This window comes from Macrobrachium nipponense, chromosome 20 (genome assembly GCF_015104395.2).
Source record: "Macrobrachium nipponense isolate FS-2020 chromosome 20, ASM1510439v2, whole genome shotgun sequence".
NCBI lineage: Eukaryota > Metazoa > Arthropoda > Malacostraca > Decapoda > Palaemonidae > Macrobrachium > Macrobrachium nipponense.
Window position 1 is genome coordinate 30,500,071 of NC_061089.1, and position 24,346 is coordinate 30,524,416.

General features: G+C 34.5%; 1 protein-coding gene across 1 annotated transcript in view; it reads right to left on the bottom strand.

Annotated features, from left to right (window-relative positions):
* The window catches only part of LOC135224420 (OTU domain-containing protein 7A-like), a gene marked incomplete at its 5' end in the record, with an annotated part of 176,158 nt that overhangs the window by 2,911 nt on the left and 148,901 nt on the right, over positions 1-24,346 (bottom strand).

Below are 24,346 nucleotides of genomic sequence, written 5' to 3' on the forward strand. Positions count from 1 at the left end.
TAATGGTAGTCTATTACTATTCCTAGAGAATTTATCTACACCACTGACTTGAGATTCTTAGCTATGTAGAATGAGGTATGTATGGTTTTTATTACAAAAATAATCTTGATACTTAAAAAAAATACAGTTCAGAAAAATCTAATTATTGGATACATTGAAAATTCTGAAATACTGACATTATACCCTATGGGAATTAGCTTCGAAGACTTGATATTCATCACTAAGTATACAAAGATTTCTGTTTACTTTTGGGTCTTTTGATATATATATATATATATATATATATATATATATATATATATATATATATATATATATAATATATTATAAGAAAACAGCAGTCATTTGAGGTATATTCTCAAGGAAGCAAAGGAGACATCTTCTGGTAATTTAACAATGCTTTATTGAGCACGTTTTGGGGTCCAGCCCCATCATCACGGCTGTAAAAAGGATTAATACATATAAAAGATAAAAAGACTCATCCTAATAACCAACATACATTTAAAATTTGTAGAAAACCAACTACAATGCTAAGAAAATTACCATCTCAAGTGAAGGGAAGATGACGAGTGACCAGAAGAAGGAAAGGTTCCAAGTAAATATAGTTATGCCAGGTAAAGAGGGGTAGCGGTAGTTTTTAAATAAATTAATAGAGAAAAATAACAGACCAACTGCTCCTAGAATGCTATTCTTTGCTAGTGTTCCATTTATCAGTGACACAACGTTTTATATCCAAGTTAAACATTTAATACATGAACCTTGTCCAGCCATAAAAGGCCAACCAATTGTAACAAACCCATTTACTATTGGGTCTTTATTTAGATATAAAGAAAAACTGAGCCCTCTTTTGACTTCCAATGCAGTCTATTTGTTTTCGTGTCCCAAATGTAGTTTGGGAAATTATGTTGGGGCCTCACGTAGGCTTCGTAAAGTTCGCATTGATTGCCACTTGCCACGGGGGGGTGAGTTACAAACAGGTGTCCGGTTGTCTTCACTAGAATTCTCGAACACTCAAGAACATTCAAAGAAATGCAAATTTAATATAAAATACACTTTAAAATCATTACATGGGCTTCTTCTCCTCAACAGCCTGTTGTCTTTGAATCGCTTAATAAAAACTAGTTCCAAAATTAAACAACCAAACTATGGCTACCCCTCTTTACCTGGCATAACAATATTTACTTGGAACCTTTCCTTCTTCTTCTGGTCACTCATCTTCTTCCCTTCACTTGAGATAGTAATTTTCTTAGCATTGTTGTAGGTTTTCTGTGAATTTTAAATGTATGATGGTTATTAGGATAAGTCTTTCTATTATGTTTAATGTGTATTAATCCTTTTTACAGCTGTGATGATGGGGTTATATATATATATATATATATATATATATATATATATATATATTATATATATATATATATATTATATATATATATATTATATATATGGCTACTTTCAAAATGCATACAGTGGTCCCCCTGTATTTGCGTGGGATGCGTACCAGACCCCCCGCGAATAGTTAGAATCCGCAAATGTTTGGAACCCCCCTCTAAAAATGTTCATAAACTGTCCTGGACATACAAACACCAAAGTATCCCTTAAAGACCATCCTTCATCAAATATACATAAAATATCCTATTATGGTTCATATTAATCTTTGAAATATTATTAATACTATTTTAAAGTAAATCTTACATTTTATGTTTATACATAAATACATACTATGTACGTACTAAATGACTTGGTTACGTATGTGAAAATAATTCAGTCCCCCCATAAGTATTCGGTCATGCACGTTTTCTTTCATACTGTTACTATTTGAGACACCCATTTTCTTTTTACAAGGGAACAATGAAATGTGAAATCACAAATACCAAATGTCTACTTAAAGTATTATCCTACATCAAATATACCATTGAATTGGTATTATTAACATCATTTTAAAGTAATCTTAAACATTTTACCATTAGAAATATATAAACAGCCAATAGCAGAGAGAGAGAGAGAGAGAGAGAGAGAGAGAGAGAGAGAGAGAGAGAGAGAGAGAGAGAATGTTATTGTTACTGTTTAATCTCATTAAACGTAATATTATTTGTAAACTAGTACAGTATATTATTAAAAATTTTACCATTAGAAATATATAAACAGCCAATAGCAGAGAGAGAGAGAGAGAGAGAGAGAGAGAGGGTTGTCCTTATTTAAAAGAGTGAAGTGGATAGATTATTGTACTTCTTTAAAATACTATCACATGTGAATTTTGAGATTAATTATTATTATTATTATTATTATTATTATTATGCGAAAATATTAATAAACATACACATGTACCATAGAAATTATCTCATATATATCAGCAAAAGAGAAAGAGAGAGAATCTCAATGATCCATAGATGACAACACTGGATTTGACAGTTGGAACCCAGCCAACCAAGCTGGCTACACAACAAGACACGGGGTTGGTTACATAATTCTTTTTATTTATAAACTAAAATCTTGCTAATTCACTTTAGTATTTTCTTTAATGAATTTATATTATTGCTGTTTACATTAATATTGATATTTGAAAATTAGTAAATCATCATCCAAAAAACATACATCGCTTTAAGAGAGAGAGAGAGGAGAATGACGAGGAGAGAGAGAGAGCGAGAGGAGAGAGATTATCGTAGTATTTGTAAAATACTTTCACATATGATTTTTTAACTACAGTTATTATTATTATTATTATTATTATTATTATTATTATTATTTGAAAATATTAATAAACATATTACGCATATATGTACCATAAAAATCTCTCATCTCAGTAAAAGAGAGAGAGAGAGAGAGAGGAAATTTGATGCCCACTTGATGACAGCAACAAATCAGCTCCTTCCCCCTCCGGTCACTTAACTTGATACGTATATCTGAGTTTTTTTTTTTAGAAAGAATCTGACTGGGATTTCCTTCATTCTTGCAATAATGTTTTAAATTTATAAGGAAAAATCTTACTAATTCACTATGGTATTTTCTTTAATGAATTGATATTATTGCTGTATAAATTAATATTAATGTTTGAAAATAGTAAATCATTTATTTATCATACAAAAAAACATACATCTTTGTAGTAGAGAGAGAGAGAGAGAGGAGAGAGAGAGAGAGAGAATTATTATTTTTATTATGTGATATCATTTAAACTTATTAAACTTACTAATACAGTATTAATCAAAATTATTTGAAAATTAGTAAATCATTTTTGTATCATAAAAATGTATTTAGTCATGAAAATAAACATCAAAATACACTAATTAGTGATTATTTTTGTTTGAAAATTCCGCGAATGGGCGAGTCCGTCCGCGAATAATTTCTAGATAGGTTCCAAAGAAAAATCCGCGAATGTTTGAGTCCGCGAATCCGGAGAACGCGAATACGGGGGGAACACTGTATTTCCCCTCTTTGAAATGTCATGTAGATTGTGTAACATTTTTTCAGATTCCTAGATAGCTTAGAATAGGATGTTTTAAATGTGTGTTCAGATTTCGCATTACATGGTGTTAAAATATATATATATAACGTAAAAAGAGAAAGATTTACTTTGTCTTTTCGAAACTACAAATGTTTAACTTTTATGTCAACACTGTAAGATTAGAGGGTCTGCGAGATCTGTTTGCCTTCCTATTCTATCAACACCGTTGATAGCGAGCTCAAGTCTTGCGTTGTTATCAAAACATGTCAATCTTAATTGTCGCTCAGCCTCCGTTTCGATCGAGTAGAGTACGTCTTTTTTTTAACAGACTGGACTCGTACACGTATATCTTTGATCAAAACCACGTGTATGTTACACATTTCTTTATGAAGATTGCATCAGATTTCAAAGCTACTGGAAGCACTCGTGCCAAATACGTTTTTTGTCACCTCAGTCCAGTTTTCGCAAGGGAAGATGATTTCATTAGATCATAGAACCTCGAGGCGGTTAGATCGCTCTCTCTCTCTCTCACTCGACATCCTTGAGATTATATTAACGTAACGTAAATTGGTCACTCGTAACTTAGAATTTCATATTTGATATTTCTTAGAGTTTATTTAGTATTATTTAGTTTCTTTTGTGGAATCTGAACAAACATTATTTCGTAATGGCGCCTGGTTTTTGTGAAAGTGTGATATACAAGCTGCAGCAAGAGAAAGAAAGAAGTTGGTATACCAAAAAGGTAAAGTGTTATATTTTTATTAGTTGTAACTAATAACGGTTAGGTAATAACTAATAATTGATAGGAACTGTGGTTAACTAATAACAGGTGGTTATGAAGGTTTGGTAAAAACTGTTGGTTATGATGTTTTGAGTGAAAAGATTTACACTTTTACACATTGCTGATTTTTTGTGTTTGTGTTTGTTCCATTGTGCACTATTTCGTTCTCTTATTGAAGTGTGTGTTTTTATTTTATATTTTCATTTACATTCACAATTTAATTGACTTAGTTATTTTCATTGCTTAATCATTGCAAATTTAATTAAATTTAACATTTGTGAATTAATTTGCATTTACTTAGAATTCTTTTCAAGTTTTGTTGTTGTTTAGCACTTGTGAATTAATTTCAAATTTTCAATTATTGCCTAACACTTTTGAATTTCAATTGAATTAATTTTCTTGAATTTTGTGATAAATTAATTTTGATTTAATTTTACTTAATTTGATTCAAGACTTAATTAAATTTTACTTTGTTTTCAAGTAACAGTAATTTTCCCTGATATTGTGAATTTCACTTATAAATTCTGAATTTAATAAATTTTTATATTTAAAATTTTTATAAGTATTTTATTTATAACCCGTATATTTGATTTTGATTATATTGATGATAGGTAGAAACATAGAGTGGTAATTGATTTGCTTTCCTTCAATTTACTTGAAGTGACTTAGAACCAGGGAAGTACTTAGACTTCTGAAATCAGGGAAATACTTAAAGTTTTAAAGTTGTTGATGGAGTGATGCCCTTTAATTAATTTAATTACTTACAAGATTACCTCACACCTGTTTTGATGAAGTTAGTCTGATTTTCTGCAATACTGGTAAGTGTTAAGGGATCACTGTTGCCTTTAGAGTATTCAGTCGTTTAATACTTGTTATGAGGGTTCAGGTGTCTGGCTTTTGTGAGGTAACATTAAATGAATGGTAAAGTGTAGTAACCAGATACTTGGCACTTCGTAACATTGTTTAATGGTGCCCAGAGACCAGGGAAAGCAGATTTCATTATCACTCTAGAACATACTGGTGGTGTTAGGGATATATTTTGTTAGGAGAGTGACCATATAATTTTGTTTTGCATTTATTGTAATGAATTGTAAGTTGATAACTTAGAGGACAATGGCTCAGTTCAAGGTTCAGGAATTTTTAGCAGCCCCTTCTATCCAAGTTTTGTCTGAAACCACTCTGACTAAAGCACAGTGGAGCGCTTTAGCAGTGACATGTGGTGGTTATGTGTCTACTAGTATGGTAAAGGCACAAATAAGATGTGTTGCTATGGAATCATTGATAAACTCTGGTAGAATAATTGATGAAGATGAGTTAGAATTGGCTCAAGAGTTGTTGAATGTAGCACGTGCTAATTTCATGAATAAGCAAGCAGAAAAGAAAGAGAAAAGTGATGCAGAGTTAGAGCTTAGACGCATTGAAGCAGAAGAGAATTTGATTAAGCTAAGAATGCTTGCTGAAAGAGAAAGAATGCGGGAGGGAGAAAAACAAGAAAGAAGAGAAAGAGAAGAATTAAAAGCAGCAGAAGAGGAAAGAGAAAGGATAAAAGAGGAAAGAGAAATCGCAAGACATGAAAGGGAAATGGAATTAATAAAAGCTAGATCCACATTACCTGTAACACCGTCTAACCCTAACCAAGGTAATCAAGACCCTGTATTTGATGTAGTGAGAGTACAGAAGTTAATCCCTAAGTTTACTGAAGAAGCTCCAGATGAGTTTTTTGATCACTTTGAGAAAGTGGCTTCAGGTATGGGATGGCCAGAGGATAAATGGTCAGTTTTGTTACAAAGTGTCTTAATTGGTAAAGGGAGAAGTGCTTATCTAGCCTTAACAGCTGATCAGTGTAAAGACTACAAGGTACTTAAACACAGTGTGCTACAAGTTTACCAGATGACCCCAGAGTACTACAATGAGAGATTCAGAAATTTAAGAAAAGATGAGAAGGGAACATTCTTAGATTATGCTTACAAAGTGAGAAGGTGTTTCAAACATTGGGTAAAAGCTGCTAAAGTTAAAACTTTTGATGAGTTAGAAGAGTTACTTGTTCTTGAACAGTATCTTAAGGGAATTCCTGAACATATAAGAGCCTATTCAAGAGAGAGAGAAGTGAAGAAACTTGACAAAGCTGCTACACTAAGTGAAGATTACAATATAATCAGTAGTAAACGTAATTACAATGTCAAGTACCAGAGTCAACAACGCCCAGGTTTTAAGTCTTTTCCAAATAACAGGAACAAATTTAATGGGAAATCTTCAAGTGATAATACCAAGAGTACACAAGGTAATACACCTCAGCAAACTAACGTGAAATCCTCATCCAGTTTTTCAAGACAGTTACAGAAACCTAATGTTGTCTGTTTCAAGTGTGGAAGAGTAGGACACTACAGTCAAGAGTGTTACCGGAATCAACAGCAGTCAAAACCCAGTTGGTCAAGTTTTAAAAGGTGCCGGTGAACAACTACGAAGAGCAGTGTGGGAAAGAATCAGACTCCAGAGAAGAATGAAACTAAACAAGCTGAATGTTTAGCAACCAGTGGAAATGTTACCTCAAGCAGTGAGTGGCTTAGCAGTGTGGAGGCTTTTAAGCCATATATCTATGAGGGTATGCTGTCAACTCAAGAAGGAAGTATGCAGGTACCAGTCAAGATATTACGTGATACAGGGAGTAACCATAGTGTCGTAGTATGTGGTTCTCACCCTCAGTTGGAGAAGAGTCTCACAGGAGATTCAGTTATTTTGAAGGGTATAGGAGGAGAGGAAGTAACTCCTATATGCCGCTTACACCTGTCATGTGAATTGGTGACAGGGAATGTTGATTTTGCTGTAAAGGACTCACTGGCTGTAGAAGGTATAGGACATGTTTGTTGGGGAATTGGGGAATGAAGTTGGTGGTGTGCCATTTGATTTCCTTGTCCTGTAGTGACAGACAAACCTTGGATTAGTCCTACAGTAGAGTTGGAGAAAGAATAACCCCCACCTGTTTTCCTAGTTTGTGTAACTACCAGAGTATGAAAGAGGACTGCGACTGTAAATGAAGAAACTGAGGATTTACACACCAAAGGAGGATCATGTGAAGGATCTTTGTGCTTAGAAGAATTGTTCCAGGGAAGTGAAGTTTCCCTTAGTGCTGACCAAGAAGAGATTTCCCAAGAAGATGAAGAAGACGACGACGACGAAGAAGAAGAACCTGATGTTCCTGAAGAGACTCCGAGTAGTCAGTGTTACTGAAGACAATAGTGAAACTACAGTAGCTGAGTTTGCAGATATTGAGAATTCAACCCTTGAAGTTGGTCAAGTGACAAGAGAGAAGCTGATGGACTTGCAGAAGAAGGATGCATCGTTAACTGATTTGTTCATCAGAGTTGTTGATCGAGAAGAGATGCAACAAACTCCTACCTGTTACTATCTGAAGGAAGGTTTGCTGATGAGGAAGTATAGACCTACAGATATACCAGGAGATGCTGTATGGGGCGAATATCATCAAATTTTGATTCCATATCCATTGAGAAAGCAAGTGGTTGCAGTAGCTCATGAGTCTGGACATATGGGAATCAGGAGGACTGTGGAGAAGATCATGAAATATTTTTTCTGGCCTGGACTTCACAAAAATGTTAGCAGATTTTGTCATGAGTGTCATACCTGCCAGATAGCTGGAAAACCGAATAAAACCATCAAGAAAGCCCCCCTACAACCTATAGAAGTTAAGAGAGAACCCTTTAGCAAAGTGATTATAGATATGGTTGGACCGCTGCCGAAGACAAAGAAAGGAAATGAGTATTTGTTGACATTAATGTGTCCTGTGACAAGGTATCCAGAAGCAATCCCTATCAGAAACATCTCTGCCAAGATAGTTACTGAAAAACTTGTGGAGTTTTTCTCAAAGTTTGGAATACCAGAAATAGTACAAAGTGACAGAGGAACAAACTTTACTTCAAAGTTATTCCAGGATGTGATGAATTTTAGGAGTGAAACAACAGTTATCCACTGCCTATCATCCAGAAACTCAAGGTGCCTTGGAAAGGTATCCACCAAACATTGAAAAGTATGCTGACAAAGTATTGTTCAGAGTCAGGAGAGAATGGGATGTTGGTTTACCATTAATGTTGTTTGAAGTTAGGAATGCTTATCAAGAAAGTATGGGATGTTCACCTAATGAGATGATTTTTGGAAGAGAAGTTAGAGGACCGTTGAAGATTCTTGCAGAAAATTGGGAAGAAAATCAAGAGGAAAGCAAAGGAGACATCTTCTGGTAATTAAAACAATGCTTTATTGAGCACGTTTTGGGGTCCAGTCCCCATCATCACGGCTGTTAAAAAGGATTAATACACATAAAATATAAAAAGACTCAATCCTAATAACCAACATACATTTAAAATTTGTAGAAAAACCAACTACAATGCTAAGAAAATTACCATCTCAAGTGAAGGGAAGATGACGAGTGACCAGAAGAAGGAAAGGTTCCAAGTAATATCAGTTATGCCAGTAAAGAGGGGTAGCGGTAGTTTTTTAATAAATTAATAGAGAAAAAATAACAGACCAACTGCTCCTAGAATGCTATTCTTTGCTAGTGTTCCACTTATCAGTGACACAACGTTTTATATCCAAGTTAAACATTAAATACATGAACTTGTCCAGCCATAAAAGGCCAACCAATTGTAACAAACCCATTAACTATTGGGTCTTTATTTTAGATATAAAGAAAAACTGAGCCCTCTTTTGACTTCCAATGCAGTCTATTTGTTTTCGTGTCCCAAATGTAGTTTGGGAAATATGTTCGGGGCCTCAACGTAGGCTTCGTAAAGTTCGCATTGATTGCCACTTGCCACGGGGGGTGTGGAGTTACAAACAGGTGTCCGGTTGTCTTCTAGAATTCTCGAACACTCAAGAACATTCAAAGAAATGCAAATTTAATATAAAATACACTTTAAAATCATTACATGGGCTTTCTTCTCCTCAAACAGCCTGTTGTCTTTTGAATCGCTTAATAAAAACTAGTTCCAAAATTAAACAACCAAACTATGGCTACCCCTCTTTACCTGGCATAACAATATTTACTTGGAACCTTACCTTCTTCTTGGTCACTCATCTTCTTCCCTTCACTTGAGATAGTAATTTCTTAGCATTGTTGTAGGTTTTCTGTGAATTTTTAAATGTATGATGGTTATTAGGATAAGTCTTTCTATTATGTTTAATGTGTATTAATCCTTTTTACAGCTGTGATGATGGGGTATATATATATATATATATATATATATATATATATATATATATATATATATATATATATATATATATATATATATATATGGCTACTTTCAAAATGCATACAGTGGTCCTCCGTATTTGCGTGGGATGCGTACCAGCCACCCCCCCGCGAATAGTTAGAATCCGCGAATGTTTGGAACCCCCCTCTATCCTCATAAACTGTCCTGGACATACAAACACCAAAGTATCCCTTAAAGACCATCCTTCATCAAATATACATAAAATATCCTATTATGGTTCATATAATCTTTGAAATATTATTAATATTATTTTAAAAAGTAAATCTTACATTTTACGTTTATACATAAATACATACTATGTACGTACTAAATGACTTGGTTACGTATGTGAAAATAATTCAGTCCCCCCATAAGTATTCGGTCATGCACGTTTTCTTTCATACTGTTACTATTTGAGACAACCCATTTTCTTTTTACAAGGGAACAATGAAATGTGAAATCACAAATACAAAATGTCTACTTAAAGTATTATCCTACATCAATATACCATTGAATTGGTATTATTAATATCATTTTAAAGTAATCTTAAACATTTTACCATTAAATATATAAACAGCCATTGCAGAGAGAGAGAGAGAGAGAGAGAGAGAGAGAGAGGAGAGAGAGATGAGAGAGAGAGAGAGAGAGAGAGAGAGAGAGAAGTGTTATTGTTACTGTTTAATCTCATTAAAACGTAATATTATTTGTAAACTAGTACAGTATATTATTAAAATTTTTCACCATTAGAAATATATAAACAGCCAATAGCAGAGAGAGAGAGAGAGAGGAGAGAGAGAGAGAGAAGAGAGAGAGAGAGAGGGTTGCCTTATTTAAAAGAGTGAAGTGGATAGATTATTGTTACTTCTTTAAAATACTATCACATGTGAATTTTGAGATTAGTTATTATTATTATTATTATTATTATTATTATTATATTATGCGAAAATATTAATCATACACATGTACCATAGAAATTATCTCATATATCAGCAAAAAGAGAAAGAGAGAGAGAATCTCAATGATCCATAGATGGACAACAGGATTTGACAGTTGGAACCCAGCCAACAAGCTGGCTACACAACAAGACACGGGGTTACATAATTCTTTTTATTTATAAACTAAAATCTTGCTAATTCACTTTAGTATTTTCTTTAATGAATTTATATATTGCTGTTTACATAATATTGATATTTGAAAATTAGTAAATCATCATCCAAAAAACATACATCGCTTTAAGAGAGAGAGAGAGAGATTATCGTAGTATTTGTAAAAATACTTTCACATATGATTTGTTTTTAACTACAGTTATTATTATTATATTATTTGAAAAATATTAATAAAACATATTACGCATATATGTACCATTAAAAAATCTCATCTCAGTAAAAGAGAGAGAGAGAGAGAGAGAGAGAGAGAGGAAATTTGATGCCCACTTGATGACAGCAAACAAATCAGCTCCTCCCCCTCCGGTCACTTAACTTGATACGTTATATCTGAGTTTTTTTTTTAGAAAAGAATCTGACTGGGATTTCCTTCATTCTTGCAATAATGTTTTAAACTTATAAGGAAAAAATCTTACTAATTCACTATGGTATTTCTTTAATGAATTGATATTATTGCTGTATAAATTAATATTAATATTTGAAAATAGTAAATCATTTATTTATCACAAAAAAACATACTAAATCTTTGTAGTGAGAGAGAGAGAGAGAGAGAGAATTATTATTTTATTATGTGATATCATTTAAAACTTATTAAACTTACTAATACAGTATTAATCAAAATTATTTGAAAATTAGTAAATCATTTTTGTATCATAAAAATGTATTAGTCATGAAAATAAACATCAAAATACACTAATTAGTGATTATTTTTGTTTGAAAATTCCGCGAATGGGCGAGAGTCGTCCGCGAATAATTTCTAGATAGGTTCCAAAGAAAAAATCCGCGAATGAAGTTTGAGTCCGCGAATCCGGAGAACGCGAATACGGGGGGAACACTGTATTCCCTCTTTGAAATGTCATGTAGATTGTGTAACATTTTTTCAGATTCCTAGATAGCTTAGAATAGGATGTTTTAAATGTGTGTTCAGATTTTCGCATTACATGTTGTTAAAATATATATATATAACGTAAAAAGAGAAAGATTTACTTTGTCTTTTCGAAACTACGAATGTTTAACTTTTATGTCAACACTGTAAGATTAGAGGTCTGCGAGATCTGTTTGCCTTCCTATTCTATCAAAACCTTTGATAGCGAGCTCAAGTCTTGCGTTGTTATCAAAACATGTCAATCTTAATTGTCGCTCAGCCTCCGTTTCGATCGAGTAGAGTACGTCTTTTTTTAAACAGGCTGGACTCGTACACGTATAACTTTGATCAAAACCACGTGTATGTTACACATTTCTTTATGAAGATTGCATCAGATTTCAAAGCTACTGGAAAGCATTCGTGCCAAATACGTTTTTGTCACCTCAGTCCAGTTTTCGCAAGGGAAGATGATTTCATTAGATCATAGAACCTCGAGGCGGTTAGATCGCTCTCTCTCTCTCTCACTCGACATCCTTGAGATTATATTAACGTAACGTAAATTGGTCACTCGTAACTTAGAATTTTCATATTTGATATTTCTTAGAGTTTATTTAGTATTATTAGTTTCTTTTGTGGAATCTGAACAAACATATTTCGTAATGACGCCTGGTTTTGTGAAAGTGTGATATACAAGCTGCAGCAAGAGAAAGAAAGAAGTTGGTATACCAAAAAGGCTAAAGTGTTATATTTTTATTAGTTTGTAACTAATAACGGTTAGGTAATAACTAATAATTGATAGGAACTGTCGTTAACTAATAAAACAGGTGGTATGAAGGTTTTTGGTAAAAAACTGTTGGTTATGATGTTTGAGTGAAAAGATTTACACTTTTACACATTGCTGATTTTTTGTGTTTGTGTTTGTTCCATTGTGCACTATTTCATTCTCTTATTGAAGTGTGTGTTTTTTATTATATTTTTCATTTACATTCACAATTTAATTGACTAGTTATTTTCATTGCTTAATCATTGCAAATTTAATTAAATTTAACATTTGTGAATTAATTTGCATTTACTTAGAATTCTTTTCAAGTTTTGTTGTTGTTTAGCACTTGTGAATTAATTTCAAATTTTCAATTATTGCCTAACACTTTTGAATTTCAATTGAATTAATTTTCTTGAATTTTGTGATAAATTAATTTTGATTTAATTTTACTTAATTTGATTCAAGACTTAATTAAATTTTACTTTGTTTTCAAGTAACAGTAATTTTCCCATGATATTGTGAATTTCACTTATAAATTCTGAATTTAATAAATTTTTATATTTAAAATTTTTATAAGTATTTTATTTATAACCCGTATATTTGATTTTGATTATATTGATGATAGGTAGAAACATAGAGTGGTAATTGATTTGCTTTCCTTCAATTTACTTGAAGTGACTTAGAACCAGGGAAGTACTTAGACTTCTGAAATCAGGGAAATACTTAAAGTTTTAAAGTTGTTGATGGAGTGATGCCCTTTAATTAATTTAATTACAAGATTACCTCACACCTGTTTTGATGAAGTTAGTCTGATTTTCTGCAATACTGGTAAGTGTTAAGGGATCACTGTTGCCTTTAGAGTATTCAGTCGTTTAATACGTGTTATGAGGGTTCAGTGTCTGGCTTTTGTGAGGTAACATTAAATGAATGGTAAAGTGTAGTAACCAGATACTTGGCACTTCGTAACATTGTTTAATGGTGCCCAGAGACCAGGGAAAGCAGATTTCATTATCACTCTAGAATATACTGGTGGTGTTAGGGATATATTTTGTTAGGAGAGTGACCATATAATTTGTTTTTGCATTTATTGTAATGAATTGTAAGTTGATAACTTAGAGGACAATGGCTCAGTTCAAGGTTCAGGATTTTTAGCAGCCCCTTCTATCCAAGTTTTGTCTGAAAACCACTCTGACTAAAGCACAGTGGGAGCGCTTTAGCAGTGACATTTGTGGTGGTTTATGTCTACTAGTATGGTAAAGGCTCAAATAAGATGTGTTGCTATGGAATCATTGATAAACTCTGGTAGAATAATTGATGAAGATGAGTTAGAATTGGCTCAAGAGTTGTTGAATGTAGCACATGCTAATCTCATGAATAAGCAAGCAGAAAAGAAAGAGAAAAGTGATGCAGTTAGAGCTTAGACGCATTGAAGCAGAAGAGAATTTGATTAAGCTAAGAATGCTTGCTGAAAGAGAAAGAATAGACAGGGAAAAACAAGAAAGAAGAGAAAGAGAAGAATTAAAAGCAGTAGAAGAGGAAAGAGAAAGGATAAAAGAGGAAAGAGAAATCGCAAGACATGAAAGACATGAAAGGGAAATGGAATTAATAAAAGCAAGATCCACATTACCTGTAACACCGTCTAACCCTAACCAAGGTAATCAAGACCCTGTATTTGATGTAGTGAGAGTACAGAAGTTAATCCCTAAGTTTACTGAAGAAGCTCCAGATGAGTTTTTTGATCACTTTGAGAAAGTGGCTTCAGGTATGGGATGGCCAGAGGATAAATGGTCAGTTTTGTTACAAAGTGTCTTAATTGGTAAAGGGAGAAGTGCTTATCTAGCCTTAACAGCTGATCAGTGTAAAGACTACAAGGTACTTAAACACAGTGTGCTACAAGTTTACAGATGACCCCAGAGTACTACAATGAGAGATTCAGAAATTTAAGAAAAAGATGAGAAGGGACATTCTTAGATTATGCTTACAAAGTGAGAAGGTGTTTCAAACATTGGGTAGAAGCTGCTAAAGTTAAAACTTTTGATGAGTTAGAAGAGTTACTTGTTCTTGAACAGTATCTTAAGGGAATTCCTGAACATATAAGAGCCTATTTAAGAGAGAGAGAAGTGAAGAAACTTGACCAAAGCTGCTACACTAAGTGAAGATTACAATATAATCAGTAGTAAATGTAATTACAATGTCAAGTACCAGAGTCAACAACGCCCAGGTTTTAAGTCTTTTCAAATAACAGGAACAAATTTAATGGGAAATCTTCAAGTGATAATACCAAGAGTACACAAGGTAATACACCTCAGCAAACTAACGTGAAATCCTCATCCAGTTTTTCAAGACAGTTACAGAAACCTAATGTTGTCTGTTTCAAGTGTGGAAGAGTAGGACACTACAGTCAAGAGTGTTACCGGAATCAACAGCAGTCAAACCCAGTTGGTCAAGTTGTAAAAGGGAGGTGACCGGGTGAAACAAACTACGAAGAGCAGTGTGGGAAAGAATCAGACTCCAGAGAACAATGAAACTAAACAAGCTGAATGTTTAGCAACCAGTGGAAATGTTACCTCAAGCAGTGAGTGGCTTAGCAGTGTGGAGGCTTTTAAGCCATATATCTATGAGGGTATGCTGTCAACTCAAGAAGGAAGTATGCAGGTACCAGTCAAGATATTACGTGATACAGGGAGTAACCATAGTGTCGTAGTATGTGGTTCTCCACCCTCAGTTGGAGAAGAGTCTCACAGGAGATTCAGTTATTTGAAGGGTATAGGAGGAGAGGAAGTAACTCCTATATGCCGCTTACACCTGTCATGTGAATTAGTGACAGGGAATGTTGATTTTGCTGTAAAGGACTCACTGGCTGTAGAAGGTATACATGTCTGTGGGGAATGAAGTTGGTGGGTGCCATTTATTCCTTGTCCTGTAGTGACAGACAAACCATGAGGATTAGTCTACAGTAGAGTTGGAGAAGAATAACCCCCACCTGTTTCCTAGTTGTGTAACTACCAGAAGTATGAAGAGGACTACGACTGTAAATGAAGAAACTGAGGATTTACACACCAAAGAAGAATCATGTGAAGGATCTTTGTGCTTAGAAGAATTGTTCCAGGGAAGTGAAGTTTCCCTTAGTGCTGACCAAGAAGAGATTTCCCAAGAAGATGAAGAAGACGACGACGACGACGAAGAAGAACCTGATGTTCCTGAAGAGACTCCGAGTAGTCAGTGTTACTGAAGACAATAGTGAAACTACAGTAGCTGAGTTTGCAGATATTGAGAATTCAACCCTTGAAGTTGGTCAAGTGACAAGAGAGAAGCTGATGGACTTGCAGAAGAAGGATGCATCGTTAACTGATTTGTTCTTCAGAGTTGTTGATCGAGAAGAGATGCAACAAACTCCTACCTGTTACTATCTGAAGGAAGGTTTGCTGATGAGGAAGTATAGACCTACAGATATACCAGGAGATGCTGTATGGGGCGAATATCATCAAATTTTGATTCCATAATCCATTGAGAAAGCAAGTGGTTGCAGTAGCTCATGAGTCTGGACATATGGGAATCAGGAGGACTGTGGAGAAGATCATGAAATATTTTTCTGGCCTGTCTTCACAAAAATGTTAGCAGATTTTGTCATGAGTGTCATACCTGCCAGATAGCTGGAAAACCGAATTAAAAACCATCAGAAAGCCCCCCTACAACCTATAGAAGTTAGAGGGAACCCTTTAGCAAAGTGATTATAGATATGGTTGGACCGCTGCCGAAGACAAAGAAAGGAAATGAGTATTTGTTGACATTAATGTGTCCTGTGACAAGGTATCCAGAAGCAATCCCTGTCAGAAACATATCTGCCAAGATAGTTACTGAAAAACTTGTGGAGTTTTTCTCAAAGTTTGGAATACCAGAAATAGTACAAAGTGACAGAGGAACAAACTTTACTTCAAAGTTATTCCAGGATGTGATGAATTTGTTAGGAGTGAAACAACAGTTATCCACTGCCTATCATCCAGAAACTCAAGGTGCCTTGGAAAGGTTCCACCAAACATTGAAAAGTATGCTGACAAAGTATTGTTCAGAGTCAGGAAGAGAATGGGATGTTGGTTTACCATTAATGTTGTTTGAAGTTAGGAATGCTTATCAAGAAAGTATGGGATGTTCACCTAATGAGATGATTTTTGGAAAAGAAGTTAGAGGACCGTTGAAGATTCTTGCAGAAAATTGGGAAGAAAATTAAGAGGAAAGCCAAGGAGAGTATGTGAAGAACTTAAGGAAAAGGTTGAAAGAGATAAGAAAATTCTCTTTAGAAAACTTGAAAATGAGTCAAGAGAAAATGAAAAGGAGATTTGATGCTAAGACTAAGCTAAGAAGTTTTAGTGTTGGTCACCAAGTGTTAGTGTCTTACCGTCAAGAGATTTCCCCTCACTAATAAATTTCATGGTCCTTACAAGATCATTCAGAATTTAAGTGATAGAACTTATGTGATTGAAACACCAAAAAGAAGAAGACAAAGGAAGATACATGTGAACCTCTTGAAACCTTATTTCTCAGAAACTAAAACTGAAACTGTGTCAGTAACCCAAACAACTTTATCTACAGAAGACGATGATGGCTATGAATTGGGAACTGCAAGCAAGATGAATAATTCTTCAATTTTGGAAAATTTGGAGGATAAACTGAAACATCTGAGTGTTGAACAAGGTGAAGACTCAAGTGAGGTAATTAGAATTTTTTTTTTTTTGTTTTCCAGAAATTTTTTCAGATGTGGCCTAGATGTACTGATCTGACCAAGCATGAATCAAGATTCAAGAAGATGGAAAACCTTTCAAGCAAAGAGCCTATCGCTTATCACCGTATCATCGAGATGTTTTGAAGAAGGAAGTTGAGTATTTGCTGCAACATGGATTAGCAGAACCCAATTCAAGTCACTTCAGTTCTCCATGTGTGTTGGTGAAGAAACCAGATGGTTCATTTGGGATGTGTACTGATTATAGGAAACTGAATTCTATCAGTGTGGCTGATAATTATCCTTTGCCTCTTATAGATCAGTTACTTGATAATATTGGGCAAGCCAAGTTTGTTTCCAAGATAGATTTGTTGAAAGGATATTATCAAATTCCCTTAGATGAGAATGTGAAGTTGCTGTCAGCTTTTATTTACTCCATTTGGACTATATCAGTATACTGTTCTGCCGTTTGGTCTGATGAATGCACCGGCAACATTTCGAGTGATGGATCAACTGCTAGGATCAATAGAAGGAGTAGGTGTATACCTGGATGACATCGTGATTTACTCTACAATGTGGGAAGAACATCTGAAGATTCTGAGGAAAGTTTTCAAGAAACTTCAAGAAGCAGGATTAACAGTCAACTTAGAGAAGAGTGAGTTTGGCAAGGCAACTGTGCAGTATCTTGGGTTTGAAGTTGGGAAAGGCCTTCTTGCTCATGTAAATACTAATGTAGAAGGTATCCGTAAGGCTACCCCACCTACTACCAGGAAACAGCTACAGAGATTTTTAGACATGGCTTGATTCTATCGTCGTTTCTGCCCAAATTTCTCAGCCGTAGTAGCTCCCTTGACAGACTTAACTAGTCCCAAAGCTAAGTTTATTTGGATTCCAGAGTGTCAAGAATCCTTTGAGAAGGTAAAAGCCATTTAAACTTCAAGACCAGTACTTCAAGCTCCAGACTTCGACAAGAAATTTGTGATACAAGTTGATGCGTCGGACTGTGGTGTTGGAGCTGTTCTACTTCAAGAAGATGAAAATAATATCTACCATCCTGTGTGCTTCATGTCTACAAAACTGAAAAAACATCAGAAAGTATATTCGACAATTGAGAAGGAAACTTTAGCCTTAATCACCGCATTGAAAAAATTTGAAGTGTATGTGAATAGACCTAGGAATGAAGAAATTTTACTGTTGTCTGATCATCCAACTATCCATTTTATTCAGAGAATGAAAAATCATAATCAGACTGACCAGGTGGTCTTTGTGCCTGCAACAGTATAACTTAAGAGTGCAGCACTTAGTGGCAAAAACAAGTATTGCTATTGTTGTGATTATCTCGCTGCGAATCGTTGTATTCAACACCGTGATAAAGAATCTTCTGGGGGGAGGTATATTATATATGGCTACTTTCAAAATGCATATTTCCCGTCTTTGAAATGTCATGTAGATTGTGTAACATTTTTTCAGATTCCTAGATAGCTTAGAATACGATGTTTTAAATGTGTGTTCAGATTTTGCATTACATATTGTAAAAGAATACATATATAACATAAAAAGAGAGAGATTTACTTTGTCTTTTCGAAACTACGAATGTTTAACTTTTATGTCAACACTGTGAGATTAGAGGTGTTCTGGCGAGCTCCGTTTGCTTTCCTATTTTTCTTTATCAACACGTTTGAAGCGAGCTCAAGTCTTGCGTTGTTATCAAAACGTGTCAATCTTAATTGTCGCTCAGCCTCCGTTTCGATCGAGTAGAGTACGTCTTTTTTTAACAGACTGGACTCATACGCGTATATCTTTGATCAAAACCACGTGCATGTTACACATTTCTTCATGAAGATTGCATCAGATTTCAAAGCTACTGGAAGCATTCGTGCCAAATACGTTTTTTGTCACCTCAGTCCAGTTTTCGCAAGGGAAGAAGATTTCATTAGATCACAGAACCTCGAGGCGGTTAGATCACTCTCTCTCTCCTCTCTCTCACTCGACATCCTTGAGATTATATTAACGTAACCATAAATTGGTCACTTGTAACTTAGAATTTCATATTTGATATTTCTTAGAGTTTATTTAGTTTTATTTAGTTTCTTTTGTGGAATCTGAACAAACATTATTTCGTAATGACGCCTGGTTTTTGTGAAAGTGTGATATACAAGCTGCAGCAAGAGAAAGAAAGAAGTTGGTATACCAAAAAGGGTAAAGGTTTTATATTTTTATTGTTGCAACTAATTACGGTTTAGGTAATAACTAATAACTAATAATTGATAGGAACTGTGGTTAACTAATAACAGGTGGTTGATGAAGGTTTGGTAAAAAAAAGAAACTGTTGTTATGATGTTTTGAGTGAAAAAGATTTACACTTTACACATTGCTGATTTTTTGTGTTTGTGTTTGTTTCATTGTTTGTGCACTATTTCGTTTTCTTATTGAAGTGTGCCTTTTTATTTTATATTTTCATTTACATTCACAATTTAATTGACTTAGTTATTTTCCTTGCTTAATCATTGCACATTTAACCCTTAAACGCTGACTGGACGTATTTTACGTCGACATTTTTTGTCTCTTGGGTGCCGACTGGACGTATTTTACGTCGACATACAAAAGTTTTTTTAAATATTCGCGGAAAAATACTTTTAGGCCTACCAGCCGAAAACTCTTGAATCACGCGCCTTGGGGGATGCTGGGAGTTCACGGATCAAGGTGTTGTTTGTTTACAATCGTTACGCAGGCGCGCAAGCGCGAATTTCTTTCTTGCGCACTAAAAAGTATAGTGACACATCTCGGAAATATTTCATCACTTTGACATAATTTTTTTGTACCATTTTAAATTAGCCATTACATGAGTATTATATATGAAAATGTCGCACTTTTATGTAGAATACAACAAAAAAAATACTCATGATTGTACCTTTTATCAGTTTTGAGAGTATTTCATATAAAATAACGATAAGTGCCAAAATTTCAACCTTCGATCAACTTTGACTAATCCACCGAAATGGTCAAAAAACGCAATTGTAAGCTAAAACTCTTATATTTTAGTAATATTCAATCATTTACCTTCATTTTGCAACTAATTGGAAGTCTCTAGCACAATATTTGGATTTATGGTGAATTTATGAAAAATCTTTTTCCTCACGTCCGCGCGGTATCTCTTCCGAAAAAAATCATACATGCGATTGTGGTAATGTTTGCACCATTTTAAAATTAGCCGTTACATAAAGTTTTATATATGGAAATTTGCACAGTTTCATGCACAATACAACTAAAAACAACCCATGGTTGTAGCTTTTATCAATTTTGAATATTTTCATATAAAAAATGATAAGTGACAAATTTTCAACCTTCGGTCAACTTTGACTCTCCTGAAATGGTAGAAAAACGCAATTGTAAGCTAAAACGCTTATATTCTAGTAATATTCAATCATTTACCTCCATTTTGCAACAAATTGGAAGTCTCTGGCACAATATTTCGATTTATGGTGAATTTATGAAAAAATAACATTTTTCTTTATGTCTGCGCGGGTAACTCTTCCGAAAAAAACATGCGTGCGATTGTGGTAAGTGTGCACTATTTTTAAAGTAGCTGTTACATAAAGTTTTATATATGAAAAATGTGCGCAATTTCATATAGAATACAACAAAAAATAATGAAGGTTGTAGCTTTCCTCATTTTGAAAGATATTTGCATATAAATCACGATAAATAGAAAAAAAACCACATTCGGTCAACTTTGACTCTACCGAAATGGTCGAAAAACGCAATTGTAAACTAAAACTCTTACAGTCTAGTAATATTCAGTCATTTATCTTCATCTTGAAACAAATTCTAAGTCTCTAGCACAATATTTAGATTTATGGTGAATTTTAAAAAAAACTTTCCTTCCCTCCGTGCGCAGATTCTCCGCCACAAATCTCCGAAATGCATACGTCCCATTCTCGGAATATTTGCTCCGTTTCATATTAGGCATTTCGTAGAGTTTTATATATGAAAATGTGCACAATTTCATGTAGAATAAAACTAAAAATATTTGAAGGTTGTAGCTTTTCTAATTTCCGAAATAATTGCATATAAAATAAACATATATAAAAAATTTGACATTCGGTCAAATTTAACTCGTCAGATATGGTCAAAAACTGCAATTGTAAGCTAATACTCTTACAGTATAGTAATATTCAATCATTTGTCTTCATTTTGAAAGAAATTGGAAGTCTCTAGGACAATATTTAGATTTATGGTGAATAAAACGAAAAATATTATTTCGTTTACGTCCGCGCTTGAATTACGAATTCATGCATTATTTTGTGATAATATTTTCTCTGTGTTGCTTTTATCGTTTTACAATGTGTTGTATACCAAAATGATCGCAATTTAGTGTAAATTACAACGGAAAAAAAATTAACTTGTTATCTTTAACCGTTTTGCGCACAGCGCGATTTGAATACAATTATATATGAAATTTTGTTTTTGCACTATCATATATCACATTATTTATATATGATAATGATATTTTTTTTCATTTCTGATCGTTGCATACTAAACTTCAGCCAATGACAAAATAAGGAGCCAAAAATGAAATCTTAATCTTGAAAACTAAGCGCGCTGTGATTTTTTGAAAAAAATATTTTTTCCGCTTCCGCGCTCACTCCGAAACACCTCCGGCACACGGGAGACAATTTTTTTTTTACCACTTCAGCATTTAAGGGTTAATTACATTTAACATTTGTGAATTAATTTGCATTTACTTAGAATTCTTTTCAAGTTTTGTTGTTGTTTAGCACTTGTGAATTAATTTCAAATTTTTTCAATTATTGCCTAACACTTTTGAATTTCAATTGAATTTAATTTTCTGAATTTTGTGATAAATTAATTTTGATTTCATTTTACTTAATTTGATTCAAGAATTAATTGAATTTTACTTTGTTTTCAAGTAACAGTAATTTTCCCTGATATTGTGAATTTCACTTATAAATTTTGAATTTAATAAATTTTTATATTTAAAATTTTTATAAGTATTTTATTTATAACCAGTATATTTGATTTTGACTATATTGATGATAGGTAGAAACATAGAGTGGTAATTGATTTGCTTTCCTTCAATTTACTTGAAGTGACTTAGAACCAGGGAAGTACTTAGACTTCTGAAATCAGGGAATACTTAAGAGTTTTTAAAGTTGTTGATGGAGTGATGCCCTTTGATAATTTTAATTACTTACAAGATTACCTCACACCTGTTTTGATGAACGTTAGTCTGATTTTCTGCAATACTGGTAAGTGTTAAGGGATCACTGTTGCCTTTGAGTATTCAGTCGTTTTAATACGTGTTATGAGGGTTCAGGTGTCTGGCTTTTGTGAGGTAACATTAAATGAATGGTAAAGTGTAGTAACCAGATACTTGGCACTTCGTAACAATGTATATGTATATATATATATATTATATATACAGTGGTACCTCGAGATACGAAATTAATCCGTTCCGAGGCGGCCTTCGTATAATGAGTTTTTCGTATCTTGGAACACATTTACTGTAAAATGGCTAATCCGTTCCAAGCCCTCCAAAACACCCATTAAATTTCATAATAAAGCTAAATTGACCTATAAACAATGAAATACTACAACAATTTGGACCATTCAATACCTAAATTAAGAATAAAAATCCAAAACCTGTAAATAAAGTGTAATAGTGTGCAAGAAATATTACTGTAACGTAAAATGTGGAAGCTTACCTTTCGAGTGAGGCTATCTCCGATAGTGGCGGCAGAGGAGGAGGAGGACAAACGGCAGATAACGTACGTACGTACGTACACTTAACTTTATAAAACGAACACCTTAACAAAACTGTAACACTTAACTTACAAAAATCTAGAAATTACGTAAAAAAAAAATTTTTTTTTTTTATTTTTTATTTTTTTTTACTTTTACGTAGGCTTTTTTTTTTTTTTTTTTTTTTTTTTTTTTTTTGTACAGAATTTCAACTTCATCACCGCTTTCAACGTTCTGTTTTTCATCACTTGGTTCTTCCTTTTTGCTGTCAATTTTCTGTTTTTTATCACTTGGTTCTTCCTTTTTGCTTACTCCTGCTAATGCTGAAGCTTTAAAAAATAACGATCCAAGGAAGATTGCTTCTGCCTACTTTTCACAATGTTCCTGAAACGACTCAGGCAAACGTCATTGAACTGCGCAAGCATACGACCTGTGTGGGCCTTTTCGGGGTGTCTTTTTTCGATAAACGATTGCACTTTATGAAAAGCGCCTAGAATACCCTTAATTTCTGCCGTTGTCATAGGCTCCTCCTCCTCTTCCTCGCCGCTGCTAGAGAACTCCTCTTGAACGACGTTAAGTTGCATGGCCTCCAACTCCTTCAGGTCATCCGTCGTAAGCTCCTCTTGGTGCTCCTCGAGAAGGTCGTTGATGTCGTCCTCGTCGACGACCAGCCCCATGGACTTGCCGAGTGCAACAATCTCGTCAAGATCTGGTTCCAAAACAGTTTCGGGATCGTCAACTGTTTCTGACTCTGCAGCACCAGCTTCGCCCACGTCGAATACCTCGAAGTCTCTGGCGGATACGGCATCAGGCCAGAGTTTCCTCCACGAAGAATTCAAGGTTTGCCTCGAAACCTCCCACCAAGCTAGGTCAATGAGTCGGATGCAAATGACGATGTCGAAATGCTCCTTCCAAAATTGACGCAAGGTGAGGTTTGTGGTATCGGTGATGTCGAAACATCTCTTGAAAAGATATTTCGTGTACAGCTTCTTAAAGTTCGCTATCACTTGCTGGTCCATGGGCTGGAGGAGAGGGGTGGTGTTGGGCGGAAGAAAAAGAATCTTAACGAAGGAATACTCCGCTAAGATATCTTCCTTGAGGCCAGGAGGGTGGGGAGGGGCATTGTCCAACACCAGCAGACATTTCAGGGGGAGGCGCTTCTCTTGCAAAAAACTCTTCACAGTCGGGCCGAAACACAGATTTACCCACTCGGTGAACAAAAAAAACTCCCAAAGAAGGAACTTCTCCTGTCGCATAAAACCTGTAGGTTTTATTCTGCAGCTTTGACGGAGGGAAGGCGAACTAAGCCTTGCCTGACTCCCTCTTCTTAGCAAGCCACTCTTCTACTTCTTTTAGTGCTTTCTTCGAGGACTGAGTAAGAACTGGTTTCGGTAACCCCGAAGATGCTGATCTCCTATCCTTCACAAACATCGACGGAGGGGAAGAAGGCAAAGCTGGTTCAAAAAAGTCCAGATATATCTGTAAAAAGAAATTTAACACACTAGAATAAGCAGAAGAGGAATTCGAATCCTGGTCTTGCGTTTCCTCTTCCGACAGGACAGCCGACACCCCGTCTTCCTCTTCCATCTGG